Source organism: Vicugna pacos, unplaced genomic scaffold (genome assembly GCF_048564905.1).
Source record: "Vicugna pacos unplaced genomic scaffold, VicPac4 scaffold_19, whole genome shotgun sequence".
In the NCBI taxonomy this organism is placed as follows: Eukaryota; Metazoa; Chordata; class Mammalia; order Artiodactyla; family Camelidae; genus Vicugna; species Vicugna pacos.
The window spans coordinates 65,685,365-65,695,000 of record NW_027328740.1 but is presented as its reverse complement, the minus strand read 5'-3'; the positions used below and the strand labels follow the sequence as shown (position 1 = coordinate 65,695,000).

Genomic DNA, 9,636 nt, shown 5'->3' with positions numbered 1-9,636 from the left:
AGAGGGCTGGTGGGCTTGCCAGGTTGATGAGGAACCAAGAGGCCGTTAGCCTCCCCTGGGTCTAAACACTGCCTGAATTCCTCCAGGTGACACTTAAATGCAGTGAGACATGGAACCCTCTCAAGTTGTTAAAATATTCATGGTGAGCCATTCAACTCTCTCCTCACTCTTGGCTACGAAAGCACGATAAACACAGCTGGGAATCTCATCAGCCTGTTGGTTGGTTCACTGTCCATCAGGCGCCCCCTCTTGTAGGAGCCTTTATCACATCACTCAGGGCTGATCCATCCCAGGATTACAGCTGATTTTCTGCAGGTGGCACCACTTGCTGGTAACACGAAGGAGGCATGTTAGCCACCTCCCAAACACTGAGGCTTCTCCTGGGAGGAGCCTGCAGACACCCAGTCCAGCCTCTGCACAATGATGCTCCTCAGTGTCACTCCTGGCTTGCTGCCCTGGCCAGAACCTCACTGGATTGTCAATAAATGTCACCCAAATACCACATCTAAGCTTGGGGTCCAGATGTGATCATGGTTCTTATTTTCTTCCCATCGATGGATTGTTTGATCTTCATGTAATCGTGTCGGCAGGAAGGCCAGTACCACCCTCTTGGGGCCTCCCCGAGCCGCCTCTGTCTATAACTGTCCTTGCGCCCCAGGGGATCGGGTCTGAAGCCTGGCACTCAGACACGAAGATGACAGCTGGAGAGACAGGAATCCACACCTGCTGTGGCTTCTGCTGAGGCTCGATGTGGCCATACAAACGGATCCCACAGGCCCTGAATTCACTTGACTCGCTGCAGGGATGCTCCCACACTGCCCAATTCCCCCCAGAGACCGAGGGCTTTCTGCTTGTTCCGGAAGGCCCCACCCCCGAGGGTACACTGGGTCCAGTGGAGCGTCCAGCCTGCTTCCCAGCCAGCCCTTAGGGCTTTCGTGGGGCCTGGAACATCACCTAACCTCCCCTTAGGGGCCCGTTTGTCCTTTCCAGCCAACAGACCTATGTCATAAGCACTTTAACTCATCTGAGGGTGTTTTCCTCACTTCAGGGGCAGTGAGAACTGGGTTTCTTCACACTCCAAGTGCCCCCGGTCTGGATGCAGACAGTCTGGCTCTCCCCCAAGTCCTGCAGGTCCCGGCCACATCTGCTGCTGGTCACTGAGTCTGTGCTGTGTTCTCTTCCAGGACAAGAGGTGCACTTTGCCCCCTGCCCCGCCCCCACCAGCGGTAGCAGAGGCGGCGAACACCCAGGTGAGCTGGGGCCTGAGACCGTGCCCGCAAATCAGTGCCCCAGAGGCCACTGGTGACTAGAGGGACCACGGGGCAGAAGCCAGCATGCAAAGGGAGGAGGAGGAAGGTTCAGGATAAGGAGATGAAAGGGGGAACGGATAGCACCGTGAGGACCACGACCATGAAAGGGAAGAGGAAAGATAGTGACAGCAGGAGTGGTGTTGGCGTTAAAAGCTGTGGGCTTTTTAAAAAAAATTTATTAATTACCAATATATATTGACAGATTTCTTATTTTATTAACGATTATGTGCCATGTCATATAACAGGATATAGTATGATATTATTTATTAAATTATACATAATAGAAGATATACTAGCATATTATGTTCTGTTTATTTATTAGCAGATAGTATATAATACATATGTAGGTGTTTATATACATAATATATAATTCATGCACCTATATAACATATAACCCATAACAAATAATGTAAGATTATGATTAATGTATAATATAACAAGATTACATAACAATAATGATGTAATATTATCCATTGTATGTCTTGGTTCATGAAACATTCTCAACGTAGGTGACTGTCAGAGGTATTTATGTATTAAAATTAGTATTATAAGATACAGCTATGAACTTATCACCCAGCATCGTAACAGGAATATTGACAGTTACATACTGTGTCCTCTTTCCCTATCCTGCTCTTGGCCTCCTCTCACAGGAAGTAACCAGCATCCTGAATCCTGGCTTACCATTCTCTTGTGTTATTTTCACACACACAATATTTAAGATCAGTTAAAACAAATGAACTGCAGGTACATGCAACGAAATGGATGAATCACACACTCTATGTAAAATTTAAAAAGTAAGCCGTAGAAGGTAGCCTATAGTGTGCTATGCTTTTAACTGGGTATATATATGTCAACTAAACTCACTAAATTAAGAACAACTACAGCTAGAGTCCAGGTGGGAGAGAGACAGATAAAAGGTGAGGTGAGCAGATTTGCTGCAGGTGAGCGAGTTCCTTTCCAGTAATATGTCATTCTCTCTGAAGCAGGAGGCAAGGCCATCTGCTGGGAGTCAGGGAAGAGACAGAGGGAAGCTTAGAGGTGTGCAGAGAGCAGAGAATGTTGACACGACTGAGTGATAAGCGGGGAAATGTGCTCACTAGAGAAATCCTGGAGGATTGCCTGGCAGTGGCAACATGGTGGGCATTGATTTGTAGTCTTAGAAATCTGTGCTGGGAGAGCCTGCTGCCTGCAGGCTCAGAACAAATAGAGCTGGGTGAACCGAGATGGAAGTCATCCTGGTGAGGAACTGAAAAGATCAAGGGTCAAGGGAGTTTTGTTTGTCATAAAGAGAGTGCTGACTGTGGATGCAGAGCTGGAAGTTGGGGAAGTGGAAGTAAGAGGAACGTGGACAGGCAGGAAAGCAGAGGAGTCAGTGCTTGACGCCCCAGTGAGGGTGAAAGAGGGCCAGGGAGGCTGGTGGAGAAGCAGCCGGATGGCTAGTGGTGGGCACTTCAAGGAGAGAGGCTTGACCCTGGAAGGAGACAAGCCCGGGTATGAACCTGGGGATAGGGTGAATGGGGGGTGGCTGGCTCAGGCTGAGGAGAAGAAGACCCTAAAATGATCATACTGGGTGGTGGAGGGAGAATCAACTTTGATGTTTTGATGGTAGGAGGTGAGGCAATACAGAGCTGGTGGTCCAGGTTCTCCTTACTGAGGCAGATGAGCAGGGAGGCTAGGGTGGCAGGCACTTCTAGGAAAGGATCTGGGATTTACAGTAGCTCCCAAGAGAGGAGGAGCAATGATCTGAAGGTGGAAAGTGAGCACAAGGAGGTCAACCGAGGCTCCTGATCAAACGGGGGTGTGTGAGGGGGCAAAGTGTCAACTCCAGAGATGGTTACCCAGGAAGCAGGGACCACGGGTGAAGTGAGGGGACACTCAGAGAAGAGAGGGAGGAAAGTCTTCTGGGTGTAGGGGGAAGAGAGGACCCAGGACAATGGAGCACAGAGTCACAGTGATGAGGATGGACTGGCTCTATGGTGACACTGAAGGGTTGGCTGGATCTTTGTCCTGAGGGCTTAGTTTGGGGGTCTACTGGCCTCATGAGGACTCCCCTCTCAGCAGCCTTCACAGAGGCTCTCGCTACTGAGAGCTGTGTGGCCACAACTGTTCCCGGAGGGGCTCTGCCTCCATCTTCTCTTATCAGACTTTCCTGCCCAGCCACTGACTGCCGGCGAGGGAGCCTGGGCCTCGCAACTGCTTCCCGTGGAGGGACACCGGCTCCTCGGAGAAGCAGGCTGATCTTACTTTTCTCCGTAACCCATGGCCTAGCAAAGGGCCAGCCCATGTGTGGGCCATGTAGGGGCTCGGATACTTACCGAACTAACTCAAAGCAGAATAATAACAGAGCTGGAGGAAGTGACCACTGAGCTCACAGAGTTCACTGCCCACACCCCCATTCTACAGATGAGGAAACAGAGACCAAGTGTTGAAGCAGCCTTGGCCAAGTTAACGCTGCTCTTAAATGCTGGCCTGTGTCGGGCATGCCAAGTGATGAGCTGCAGTGAAGGGGCTGAGAGGGGGCTCTGGGGCTTGACAGCTTGGGTTCAAGTCCCAGCTCTGCCATTTATTAGCCGTGTGATTAATGAATGTCCTTACCTTTAAAGTGGAACTCATAGTGGTGCCTACTCATTGGATTGTCGTGAACACAGCATTCCTGGAACAGCAGGACAGAGTTCTGTAAGGGTTTGATGTTGCTTTGGTTACTACTATTATCACCAAGTGAACCCTGTAATGAAGAACAAAGGCAGAAAGAATTTTTATTTTAAAGGGTTTTAAAATCCTCTGATGAATGATTCATTTCATCTATTCAAGTTTGCATTTGACCCTTATTAACAACTACACAATGGATGACTTTTGAGGCAATCTTGCTTCATGTCTTTTATTCTTACTTTCGACACAGGCTACTTAACAGGCAGCAGTTCCTTTTCCAGGAAGAGGGACAAAAAGTTAAAAATGACTCAGTGCCTCTCGGTCCCCAGTGAGTTGGTTGTGACCTGTCAACCCAGCTTTGGGGAAGTGCCCACTCCCCCTGGGCTCACTGAGCTGCCCCGCAGCCTCCAAGGGGAGCCGTACCCCCACACGAATCCAGTCTCTTGGTTCCTATCTTTGCTTCAGATCCCTCAAGGACTGTCCATGCTCCAGGGCCCCATCTGCCCCACCAACCTTGGCTGTTGGACTCCAGGACACTATCCTGGGTCTCAACCATCATCTGTTCCTATGACTGCCCGACTACTCTACATTTTGTCCTTCAAGTGTGGACTCCTGTGGCTCGACACACAGCAGGGGTCTCCCTGTCCTCCACCTTGGGTTACTGCATTGTCCTGCACGGTGCCTAGCGAAACCGTGTGGAGGCAGGAAGAATACAGAATAACAGGTGCTCAGAGGGGCTGCCTTTCCCACTGCAGGGGCCCTGGAGAGCTTTCTCCCAGCTGGTTATTCACAGGCGCTGAAGCTGTGGAATCTCGATCTCACCAATTTAAAGGGCATCATCACTAATTAAAAAAGCAATCATTTCTTCAGTAGCAAAAGGAGAAAAGACTTTGTGTTCCCCACCTCCAACTTTTTCCCTCCACCTTCAGATGTTTCTCATCTCTGGGCAAGGGTAGAAAGCAACTCACAGAATATTATTTTTCAATGTTTTTTCCCACTCTGAAGATTGCTTTCCCAGAACCGATGAAGGCTAGAATGGTTTAGCTTTCCTGGACTGAGTATTCAGAGGCCTGTGGGGGAGGGGAGAGGGGGAGGGGAGATAATTCAGTAATATTGAACCTAACAGAGACATTAAAAGTTTCTATTCTAAATAGAAAGGAAGCAGGATGCTATAGAAACAGGACAACCATAGTTGGAAATGCAATAACGAGTTACAAGAGAATAAACATAAAGATGTAAAAATGAAAAAGGACATCAAAATAAAAAAAGGTGGGAATGGAAGAGGGGAGCAAGAAAATATAGATTTTTTTCTTTCTTTTTTTTCTTTGTTATTCTTAGGATGTGTTGGAGCCTACGTGATTATCAGTCTAAAGGAAATAGATATAGTAATGGGTTGATATATTTGAAGAATAAGGTAACCACAAATCAAAAGCATACAATAAATTCACAAAAAAACCAAAAAGAAACAAAATCAAAATGGCTTAAAGACTTAAATATTAGACAAGACACTATAAACTTCTCACAAGGAAACATAGGCAAAACATTATTTGACACACATCTCAGCAATGTTTTCCTAGGGCAATCTAAGCAACCCAAGCAACAGAAATAAAAGGCAAAATAAATAAATGAGACCTAATTAAACTTATAAACTTCTGCACAGCAATAGAAACCATAAGTAAAACAAAACGACAACCTACGGAATGGGAGAAACTATTTGCAAAAGATGAGACTGATCATGGCTTAATTTCTAGACTATATAAATAGTTCATACAACTAAATAAGAAATAAATAAACAACCAAATCCAAAAATGGGCAGAACAACTAAACAAGCAATTCTCCAATGAAGACACACAAATGGCCAATAGACATATAAAAAAATGCTCAATATTGCTCAATTATCAGAGAAATGCAGCTCAAAACTACAATGTTATCATCTCACACCAGTCAAAATGGCCATCATTCAAAAGTCCACAAACCATAAATGCTGGAGAGGTGTGGGAAAAGGAAACCCTCCTACATTGTTGGTGGGAATGTAGTTTGGTGCAGCCACTGTGGAAAACAGTATGGAGATTCCTCAAAAGACAAAAAAAAACCAAAACAAAAAACTTATCACCTAATCCAGCAATCCCACCCCTGGGCATATATACAGAGGGGACCTTAATTCCAAAAGATACCTGCACCTCAATGTTCACAGGAGCACTGTTTAAAATGGCCAAGACATAGAAGCAACCTAAACGTCCACTGACAGATGACTGGATAAAGATGTGGTATTTAGATATAACAGAATATTACTCAGTCATAACAAAGAAGGAAATAAGGCCATTTACAGCAACTTGGAGGGAACTGGAGATTATCTCACTAAGTGAAATAAGTCAGACAAAGACAAGTATCATATGATATCATTTATATGTGGAATTTAAAGAAAATGATACAAATAAACTTATTTATAAAACAAAAACAGACTCACAGACTTATAAAGCAAACAGGAGTTTGGGATTAACAGATACAAATTAGTATATGTAAAACAGACAAACGACAAGGATTCACTGTAGAACACAGGGAACAATATTCAGTTCTTGTAACCTATAATGGAAAAGAACCTGAAAAAGAAAAGACTATGTATATGTACAACTGAATCACTATGCTGTATACCTGAAACTAACAAAACATTGTAAATCAACCACATTTCAATTTTAAAAAATTGATAAGCTCTAAATATCTTTATTCAAAGAACATCTTGAAGTCTTCCCTCTTACAAAACTTAAAATGTGTAGCTTGAGCAGGACCAAATTATACTGGATGGGCAGTTACATACCTTCTCCAGCACGTGGCCCATGCTACACAAACATCGTGTTTTCCTACAGGTAAGAAAAGCCCTGAGTGCAGAGGGAGCGAGTCCTTCTGGGACAAGGTCTGTGGCAGTGGCCTCCTTGTCACCGCTCCATCTCACCAGGAGGCCAGGGTTTTCAGAGGTGAGGGGACATAGAGCTCATACACTTCAAATTGATTTCCCGAAAAATCTATGGAAAAACCAAATTCACCTGCAGTGTGGGAAATATGAGCAAGGCCCCTAAGCAGACTGACAAGACCAAAGTAAGATGGCCCGATGTTCAGATCGGAACCAGAACAACGACCACCTGGCCCCAGTTAAATGATCACCGCCTCACCTGCAATGAACTGCTCGTACTCAATGTCAGGGATGTTTCTGTTGAGACTTGGGAGGTCAAAGGAGTCGGACCAGGGAATCCAGACCTGGTTGATGTCGGGGCTCTGCCAGTGGTAGAGGTGGCCCCAGTACCGGCTCCTCCATCATCAGCAGGGCCTTCAGGAGGAAGGCAATGAGGATGCAGATGTTCGTACGGAGGCTGAAGCCCTCTGGAAGGTTGAAGTCACACAGAAGGTACCTGGCAGGGAGCAAAGGAGAGCAGGTCTTCAGGGCCAGGCCTTTTCACAGGAATCCCGGCTTAGATACAACAGATAAAATGGGAATCCCTGCACAGCCCATGGCCTAGACTCCAGACACATTCAGCAGCTTCTGGTTTGTAAAGTGGAGGCACTGCCCGCCCATTTCCATGTGGCCAATTACTTCAAGTCCGGGAGCAGTTGCGGAAGACATCTTGGCGTCCGTCTGACACCACTAAGCACCTGAGCACTCGTTCTCCAGGGGCTCTCATACTTCTTGTTCTACAGAACCCTATACACTCTTAACAATTACTGAGAACCCCAAAAGACTGCTATTTATGTGAGTTAAATCTATCAATATTTCCTGTGTTAGAAGTTGAATAAGAAGTTAGAAAAAGTGCATGAATTCACTTAAAAATATTAACACTCTGCTGTATGTTACCATTAATACTCTTAAACAAAATATAATTCTATTTTTCAAAACAAAAATCATTAGTGAGAAGAATAGCAGTGATTTTAATTTCTGCAAATCTCTTTTGGACTGGTGAGAGCTGAATTCTCCCATCTGCCTCTGCATTCCCTGTTTTTTGATATCACAGGCCAAGTTTTCCCTGGAAAACCCCACAGGGACACGGGAGAGCAAGAGTGTGCAAAAGGCAGGTGACATCCCGGCGTTTCTATGAAAATGGTCCTGCACCTCAGGGGCCTTGGATACACTTTGATAACTGCTGCCTTATCCTAGGTGAGACTCTTCTACACTAGAGCCAGGCAAGGGTCCTAGATTCTGTAATGAGTTACCGCCACCACACCCCTCCCTTCTCTGTGTGTTTCTCACAGCCTCCATTTCTGCAGATGAGGATGTAATCCTCATCCAGAGCCTCTAATCCCATAAGACTGCTAACTTCAAGAGAGAGGGTCCTATCTACCATCCCTACACCCCGCATAGTTTATTTTGAGTTAAGCCCTAGATAACTGCTTATCGGCACTGACCCTTGTGTCTTATTCCTGAGGTTGACTGAAGGAACCAACATCTGGAATGAACTGAAATTTCCCTGCAGATAAACAAGGCTGATAAATCACACCATTCCAACATCTGATTCTGGGGCTCTTCAAAACCCGGGTAAGGCCCCGCTTCATCTAAGATGGGTTCTCTGCCTGCCCTTCCCGGGGGGTTCTGAGAGGCCGAGGCCACTAAGGGAGACCCAGACTCGCGGCCCCAGCCCCAGGGCCTGAGGGGGAGGAAAGCTTGAGGCTGTGCCCAAGCCCTGCCCCGCCCCGCCCCAAAACGCTCCCCGGCACCATAGACCTCCCCCGCCACCACCCCAACCCCGATCCCACCACGGTTGATGTCCACCGGCCCCGCCGACGGCGCGGACGTACATTTACCTTCTGTGGGACGCCGCCCCAGACAGGATGTCGGCCGCCTACTGACCAGGTCAGAACTAGTCGCCCGGCCAAGCAAGCCGCCAAGCCCAGCAGCAAGCACCGCCATGGTCCCTGGCAGCTACACACTTCCGGAGCCCGCTCCCCTCCCCAGAAGCGCACTGTGGCCCGTGCGGAGCGCGGCGCCTGTAACCATGGCAACGCCGCAGGGCCCTCCCCTATCGCTTGCGTCGTGCGTCCTCCCGAGTCTAGATGTGCGAGGGCAGAACTTGTGGAGCCAATGGGAGCCAGGGCACGGCCAGCACGGGGGTGGGGGGAGGCTTATGGGACAGCTGGGCGGGGCCGGGGAGGGCGGGGCCGCGCGGACATCCTCACCTGCAGGTGGCGCCGGCCAGAGGCTGGGGCGGTGCTGCCACCAGTGGGCGGGGCAAGGGGCAGCGAGGCTGCGGGGCAGATGGGCAACGGGGCAGCGGGGCGGGGGCACCCTCACCTGTCTGTGTGCGGGGCTCAGCCTGGGCTCCGGGGCCTCCCCTTGCACCGGACGTGGACCCAGGCTGCCGGTGGGCAAGATAGAGGACTGAGCCCAGGCACGCACGGCTGGCCAGTTAGGGCACCTGAAATGCAGATCCGCCAGGCCCGCTGCCGGCCTTGAATACGCGCTGCTAGGCAGTTTCCATGAAGACGGGATCTGTCATAAGAGGGGAGGTAGGGCTGGGGTGCCAGATGCCGGATTGGGTGCAGTCTCAGAGGAGAGACACTGTGAGAGAGCGCAGAGTGGCCCCTGTGTTGGCTGGGCTAAGAGTTTGGTTTATAGGGTGGGGGTGGTGTGTGCCTTGCTCTGTGGTCTCCCCAAGAACCCTCACTCCAGAGCAAGGGGCTCTGCTCCCCCCAC

General features: G+C 48.5%; 1 long non-coding RNA gene across 1 annotated transcript; it reads right to left on the bottom strand.

The window, feature by feature from the left end:
* Positions 1-2,045: 2,045 nt before the first annotated feature.
* Positions 2,046-8,924, bottom strand: LOC140693181 (uncharacterized). The gene is made up of 4 exons (XR_012068894.1): positions 8,748-8,924; positions 7,127-7,363; positions 3,906-4,035; positions 2,046-2,309 (listed from the first exon to the last, which is right to left on the bottom strand). It is a non-coding gene; the product is annotated as an uncharacterized lncRNA (long non-coding RNA).
* Between the last annotated feature and the right edge of the window lie 712 nt (positions 8,925-9,636).